This window comes from Lolium perenne, chromosome 7, assembly GCF_019359855.2.
Source record: "Lolium perenne isolate Kyuss_39 chromosome 7, Kyuss_2.0, whole genome shotgun sequence".
Classification (NCBI taxonomy): domain Eukaryota; kingdom Viridiplantae; phylum Streptophyta; class Magnoliopsida; order Poales; family Poaceae; genus Lolium; species Lolium perenne.
In genome coordinates, this window is record NC_067250.2 from 256,023,835 (window position 1) to 256,031,877 (window position 8,043).

At 41.5% G+C, this 8,043-nt stretch overlaps 1 long non-coding RNA gene across 1 annotated transcript; it reads right to left on the reverse strand.

Moving 5' to 3' along the window:
* Positions 1 to 6,894: 6,894 nt before the first annotated feature.
* On the reverse strand, positions 6,895 to 7,815 carry LOC127313475 (uncharacterized). Its single transcript, XR_011748210.1, has 2 exons — positions 7,434 to 7,815; positions 6,895 to 7,304 (listed from the first exon to the last, which is right to left on the reverse strand). It is a non-coding gene; the product is annotated as an uncharacterized lncRNA (long non-coding RNA).
* Between the last annotated feature and the right edge of the window lie 228 nt (positions 7,816 to 8,043).

An 8,043-nucleotide genomic window follows, 5' to 3' on the forward strand; every position in this document is an offset into this window, starting at 1 on the left:
TTGAACTTTGAATCATGGAATGGAACCAAAACTTGGAAATAGGTTCATTTTGGTGTAAGTAAGAAGGATCCATGCTTCATTTCTCAATTTTGTGTTTTGACCATGTTTTAATGCTAGTCAAACCATAGCTTTGACCAGATTTGAAATGAGGATAAAAAATTTAAAAAAATTCAAAAAAATATGAATCCTGCTCACATTGTCTTCTTATATCATCTAGCAACAACTCAAGTAACATAAGATGATTTAGACAAGGTTGAAAAAAAAGTTGCTTAGAAATGGGGTCGTTTACCCTCACCCGGAGGCCGTTTTTGAACACATCTTTCATTAAACTGATGAAAATGAGTTACTCCACAAAATTGTCCAGTTGATTAACAAGTTATAACAAACTAGTGCATAAACTAGTGCATAACATTCAAATAGCATTGCAACATCAAAAATGATGTCAACTTTCAAACTTGGTTCAAATTTGAAATTGGTTCAAATTTGAAATCTATTCAAATTACAAATAATAAGTTTCCACACCATAGCACATAAGTTTAAAACCATTACATCAAACTATTTCTTCTGCTTCTTCCTACCACTTGTCATTGCAGTACCATAGCATAGTTTGTTCATACTCCTGAACTTTTTGCCGCAACCACTAGGCCCCCTCATCTTTTGCACATCTGGCACAGGCACAAGCACATCAGCAGCCATAGGCAAATCTGGCACAGGCATAACCTCCTGAGGCACAGGCACATCAGCAGCCACAGGCACATCTGGCATAACCTCCTGAGCTTCAGAATTCAGCACAACCTCTAGAACAGGTTCAGAATTCATCATAACCTCTAGAACAGGTTCAGAATTCATCATAACCTCCAGAACAGGTTCATCTGGCAACTCAATAGTCAAATATAGTTGAGGCAACAGAAGTAGCTCTGAAACAGGTTCATCTCGCACTGGTGCATTGACCAAACTGTTTCTTTTCTTTCTATAGCCATTGAGTCTTGGCTTTTTCATTGGCCAGCACTGTTCAACAACAAGAGGTGGGGCTTTTTCTCCACGCTTCCTCCTTAAAAAAGCATATAAATTGGAACAAGGATATAAATTAGATACTGAAATAAGCAAATGAAACAAGGTACATAAATTGGAGAATTAACATTAACATACTTTAGTTGTACAGGAGTGTAACGGCATTTTGGGGAACCAATTCTATGCCCAAGTTCCTCACACAACTTGCACCTGTTTTTGTTACCTTTTTGAGCCCTTTTAGGCTTTTCTGGTTTTTCCTTTTTCCCCTTCTTACTACAACCCCCCTTCTCAAACCAAGCTTTGTATCTGCTCTGTTTGGGCCTCCCAGCCTTTCTTTTACTCAGAGGGGGACACAGTGTAAATTCTATATCCACCTCAGGCCACTGAGATTGGTCAGTCAAGGCTGGAATTGGAGTTGCATATGCAGCCTTAAACTTTTGTACTGAGTAATACTCATGCAAATATGGGTGCATATTTAACCTGGGTTTAGATGCCAAAAAAATTATGGCATGCTCACATGGTTTTCCAGTGTGTTGCCACTCTAGGCAAGTGCACTCCTGCAACTCAATGTTTACCACATGCCTCTTGACACTCCTTGCATCTTTAACTTCAGCATCAAATAAGGAGGATTTCTCAACAGATAGATGTGAAAGGTTTCTACTCTTGTTGACCACCTGTTGTACCACTGCTGGAAGCTTGTCCCCTTCCAACATATCACCAAGTCTTCCTCTCAAGTCCCACAAACGCATGATCATGATCCTTATTTGGTCCACCATGTCATGCACAGGCAAATCTTTTAAATCTTTCACTTTATTGTTGAAACTTTCTGCCAAGTTGTTATTGATGTGATCACATTTTATTGCAGTATTAAAACCTGATCTGTACCACAATAGAGAATGGTATGTGTTCAACCAGGAAGCAAATTCATTGTCAGCACAAGCTTCCATGATCTTACCAAGGTGGTAGGAATGTGTCTGTGCTCTGTAAGCTCTTGCTGCTGGCCACATGCGCCCAAATTCATCTCCTTTAAAAAAATTTATCAGATTCATCCACATATGTACAAAGCACTCTCTCTGCTCAGCATGGGGGAAAACATTTTTTACAGCATTTTCCAGCCCTTTACATGCATCTGTGTGGATGGCCAAAGGTGAAACTGGCCTATGCATCTTTTCAGTTGCATCATGAACCATGTCCAGCTTGCCTCTGTCTCTGATTGAAACAGTCCAATTGTAATTTGGAACATCCAGTTGTGTCCATCCAAAGCATTGCATGCAGCCAACTGACCATTCCACTTGCCAGTCAAAAAAGAAGAGTCTATGCTCAAATATGGACGACATCCTGCTTTGAATCCATCTATGCAAGGCTTCAAACACATAAAAAACTTGCTGAAGTAAACACTGCCATCCTCTGTAACCTCCGTATCTATCTCCACCACACTTCCAGGTGACCTCTTCTCCACCTCAGCTTTAAAGCTATACAACATCCTAAATGTATTTGCCCAGTCACCATACAATGATTTCATTGCCCTTTGTTTTGCCTTCCAAACTGTGGTATATTTCAGTTTGATGGGGTATAGCTTCTCCAAGTCCACTTTAAGCCTTTTTGCAGTAGTGTTTGGAGTTTTTGCTAAAATAGGAGTAATCTTCTCTGTAATCCAAAGCTGGTTTGTCATATTTGAAACTCTCTGTGAAGTGGTCATACATGTATGCTGGTTTGGTATTTGATTTACCCCGATCAGATCGCCATCAAAGTTGTAGTCTGGCAGATATGTACCATTTGCATGGATTTCCACCACCATCATAGCCTTTGCACCTAGCATAAAATTTCTTCCTATCAGTCCACATAGTCTTGGCATCAAACTCTTTTTTCACTGCATAGGTCCTAAAAGACATCCTAAACTCATTCATATTTGGCCACAACTTTCCAACCTCAACAACTGGGTTCTCTTTGTCATACAAACAGACCAGCTCATTGTCATTTGCATCATCCACATCATCTGCAGCCTGTCTCATCAGGTCTTCTTCATCCTCATTTCCACGGCCTGCATTTGTGTTACCATCTGCAGGCAAAGAACTGTCATCCTCAGTTGCACGGCCTTCATCTCTATCATCAACTGGAATGCCAAACATTTTGGTCATTTCAATGTCAGATATTGGTGCAATGACTAAATCTGTTTTTTCATTTAACTCTACTACATTCCAGTCAACAACAATCTTTTGAGCACCATGATTTCCCTCCTCTGCATCTGCATCAGCCCCTATATCTTCAGCTAGTATTGTCGGTTCAGTGAACAATGCCAACATCTACCCCCTCCTTTGTGAAGCCCACTCATCATCTTGCATCTGTGCAGCCATCTTTGATGGCACATAACCTACTCTGGAATTTGTGTGTAGATCAATAAACTCTGCATGAAAACTTACTTGATTGCTTTCCCACCCTTCTTGACGATCAATTTCAGCAACCATAGATTCTCCATCTTCAATTCTCACATATTCACCCTTATAGTTGTCAAACCGTAGCACAGACACCTCTTGTTCTGGACCCCAAACAATCTTCTCCCCTATCTTCTCCACCAGATTGCGCACGGCCTCCTCCTCCTTTCCCTCCAATTCCTGCGGATCAACATCTTCAAGATCAAGAGCCAACCTCACGGTGCTATTTGCAATATCTTGGATGCTTCCATCACTCAACTTGGCTTTACATGGAAAAAATTCGACTGTAATTGCGAATGTGCTGGCAGAATCGGGCGCAACATCTCCCCTGTCAATGGTGGGCAGCGGCAGCGTAAGCAATTGATCCCCAAATCGGCCCCAAATCGATAACGATAACATTAAAAGAAGGGGCGCATTACCGATTTGAAGCACCGTCTCGTCCCTCCATCCGATTCAGCCCGCGCTCCTCTCGATCCGCCCAGATACGCAGATTCTAAATCGGCAACAAAAAAGAAAATCAGGCCAAGATCCAGGTGTATGAGACTAGGGTTTTGCAATTACTCACCTGCAATAGCTCCGCCGCCGCCGAGATAGACGCTCCGCCGCCGCTGAGATGAAAAATGGCCGCTGTCGGAGAAGAAGCCCAGGGCGCCGCCGCTCGCCGCCGTTCCCAGTTCACCACGCGCGAGTCGAGCCGACCGTTGAGACGTGCGGGACCCTCACTCGTGAACGGTTGACTCTGCCGTACATGGACCATGGTGGACCCCACTTGTTATAACCCTCACTGTCCTAACCTAATCGCATCCTAACTAAGTTTCTTAACCCGCGTCAGCTGCCTATCGCATGCGAGCTATTTGAAGCATAAAAAACGACGCATGGTAGCTATTTGAGCCAACAACATCGCACCGTGGAGAATTTCACTCAACTGTGTCGCATAGGAGCTATTGGCCCCAAATTAGAAGGTGTGATATTCATATAAATTAGGTGCATGCGTGTTGCTTATTCCTATCTAGCATAGGGCAGTCTATCAATCGTATGATAAATGTTGCAGGCGTCATGTAAAGTCCTTCATGTTATCATGCTTTTATGTGATCTGGTTAAATACTAACAGAGAACAAATTTACTTTATGATTTGTAGGAATGGATGATCAAACACATAGTGTTCAAGAATCAAGTGACATGTCTATTTCAAGCGATGATGATGCAACAGAAGAAAAGCAGTGTGGAACTTGAAGAGAACCAGGGTGCAACTCAAGATGATGTGTTACTTAAAGATCCTGAATTGGAGACGACATTTGATACTAAGGATGATGTACGAGAGTACTACAAGAATTATGCTAAAGCAAAAGGGTTTGGTGTGACGAGAAGAAGCTCAAACAGAGATGATAATGGAGAACTAAGGTACCTCACACTTTGTTGCTCTCGTCATGGTAAGACCCAGTCGAACTCAAGAAATATATTGAAGCCAAATCCAACAACTGGGTTAGGATGTAAAGCTAAAGTTAATATTGTCCGTGGTCTGGGAGGAAAATTTCATCTTTCGACGGTTATTTTGGATCATAATCATACACTAAGTCCACATAAATCTCGGTTATTTAGATGCAACAAAAGGTTGGACTACAATGTTAAGCGGAGGCTTGAGTTGAATGATCAGGCTGGAATACGAGTAAACAAGAATTTCAATTCTCTTGTTGTGGAAGCGGATGGTCATGAAAATCTGACCTTTGGTGAGAAAGAATGTCGCAATTATCTAGAGAAAATTAGAAGACTAAAACTTGGAAATGGTGATGCCGAGGCTGTTTGTGACTATTTTATTAAAATATGATATGCCTTTTGCTTCTTTTGTTGAATAATCATGGACAATCTGTGTTGCTAGGATGTGCTTTATTATCAAATGAAGATATTCCAACATTTGTTTGGTTATTTGAAGCATGGTTGACATGTACGTCAAATCGTCAACCAAGAGCTATTGTGTCCGATCAAGTAAAAGCAATTCAGAATGTCGTGGAAATAGTTTTTCCAAATGCTCGATACAGGTGGTGTTTGTGGCATATAATGAAGAAGCTACCTCAGAAGTTAGGTGGATATGATGAATATGAGTATATCAAGACAGCAATTGGCAAAGCAGTTTATGATTCGTTAACAATTACAGATTTTAAAGATTCTTGGATGCGTATGCTTGAGAGGTATAATATTGTTGATAATGAATGGCTTAAAGGACTCTATGACAATCGCCACCGTTGGGTACCAGCATTTGTGAAAGATGCTTTTTGGGCGGGTATGTCCACTACACAACGTAGTGAGAGTATGCATGCATTCTTTGATGGGTATGTTAATGCCAAGACAACATTGAAGCATTTTACTAGCCAATATGAGAATGCTCTTCGTGACAAAGTTGAGAAGGAGATACTTGCTGATTTCAGTTCTTTCCATTCAACCATACCTTGTATCACACACTTTGACATTGAGAAGCAGTTTCAATTAGTCTATACAAATTCAAAGTTCAAAGAGTTTCAAGAGGAGCTAACAAACATAATGCACTGTAACCGTACCATGATACAAAAAGAAGGGGCAATAGAAACGTACAAAATAATCGAGGATGTGCTAATTGATAAAGAAGAAGGATGGAGAAAAGATTATATTTATCATGTATATTTAAATGTGGAAGAGTTTGAAGTTAAGTGTTCATGTCGCCATTTTGAGTTCAGAGGTATTATCTGTACACATGTGTTATGTGTGTTGACTCACAAGAAAATCAAGGAGGTTCCTTCACAGTACATCCTTGATCGGTGGAGAAAAAATGTAAAAAGAAAACACAATTTTATCCGGTGCACATATGGAGGCGTGGATGCCACTCCTGTTGCAAAACGTTTTGATAAGTTGTGCAATATTTTCTTCCCAGTTGCAGAGATTGGTGCCATGTCAGAGGAGTCATGCAATGATCTGACTGAACAGCTTCGCAATCTGAAAATTCAACCACCTATTAACTCAAGTTCTGCAAATAACAATGAACATCTTGCTTCGGAGGAAGGTGGTGCACCAACTACTAGGGAAGCAAGTAAAACTATAGTGAGTCCAATAGCTGTTAGATGTGCTGGACGTCCTCCTTCATTGAGAAAGGAATCTAAAGTTGATAAGCTTATTCGTGAAGCAAGAGAAAAGAAGAAAAAGTCCAATAGCAACTTAATGTAATAGCTATCAGTGTCTACTAGGCTTTGTTGTCTATTTGACATTATGAAGAAACAATGTCAGTTCAACCAACAAGAATTATTGTTGCCACTTGAATATTCCTCTTTCGGAGAAATTGTATGCTAATACTGCCAAGTAGAGTTTATCTTCTTTTGCAATTTATTCTAATGGTTCTTACCTCAAGCATCAGCAGCATAACCTTACTATCTTTGTTGAGAGAACAACAATACTGGGATACTGTCCAAACAAAACACCATACAAGTTTCCAGCAAACATATTTCTTATTCATTATTCCACAATACAAGTTGTTAGACCAAGGTTTACAATCCTTTAAAATATCAAGATCATAACTACATTGTATATTTTACAATATCAGAGTTTACAACATTTCTCTTACAACCAGTTGGTAAGTTCCTGGGATACTGTCCAAAAAAAACACCATTATTCCTAGTTCATCAAGAACTGCTAAGCTATGGACTATGTTATGCCTTCAGATTTTTTATATTTTTGTAGATCCCAACTTCTTATGAAGCTCCAAGCATTTTATTTACAACTGCAGTCACAGTTCTGGTATCCAACTCCAGAACTGTAGGCTTGCTTTGCTACTTGACGTCAACATTCAGATCTCAAAGACAACTCTACAATTTGTCTTCTTCCATATACCTACAAGTCCTGCAAATCCAAATGTAAATTCATCTTAGCCAAAAGCCTTGTAGCAGTAACCAAAGATTGCAAGAGATCAATCTTCTCTTCGTAACCCCATTCACCATGGTCTACTGCTCATACTGCACATGTACATACCAGATGCAGCACCAAGGCTACAGTTGGGCCTCGCCTGCCTTGTCGTCGATGATGGAACCATGCCCTGCCTGCAGGCGCCCGTACTAAGAGCTCGCCAAGGCTGCCGCCTGTGGTCCAACAGCTTGCGCGCCGCCGGCTTCCGTCCAGCAGCTCTCCACGCAGGCGTCGCTTCCCGTTCAGCAGCACGCCTCTTGACGTCCAGCAGCTCGCCAGGGAGACGTCGTCCGCCCGTCCAGCAGCTCACCGGGGAGACGGCGCTTGCCGTCCAGCAGCTGCAACCGACAACGGCCGGGCCGACGCAAGATCACGGCGCGACGCCGCCTCGCTCCGTCCCCAGGAGATAGGATCGGGGATTTACCTTGCGTGACTGTTTTTTTTTTTTTATCTTACCGTGCGGACTAGGTTTCTATTCCACGCTGGCAACACGTCAGGAGACCCGTCAGCGCGTAATCTTTCCGTAAGGTTTCGCATCCGTAGGTGTAGCACACTAGCAACTACTAGGTTTCTTGGGGATTTCAGTTTGTAAATTGATTGAGGGGAAATCATATGACTACGAGAAGATAAATGTGCTTGTTTGATCGTGTCTTGTTAATACTTTATTTCCACCAAC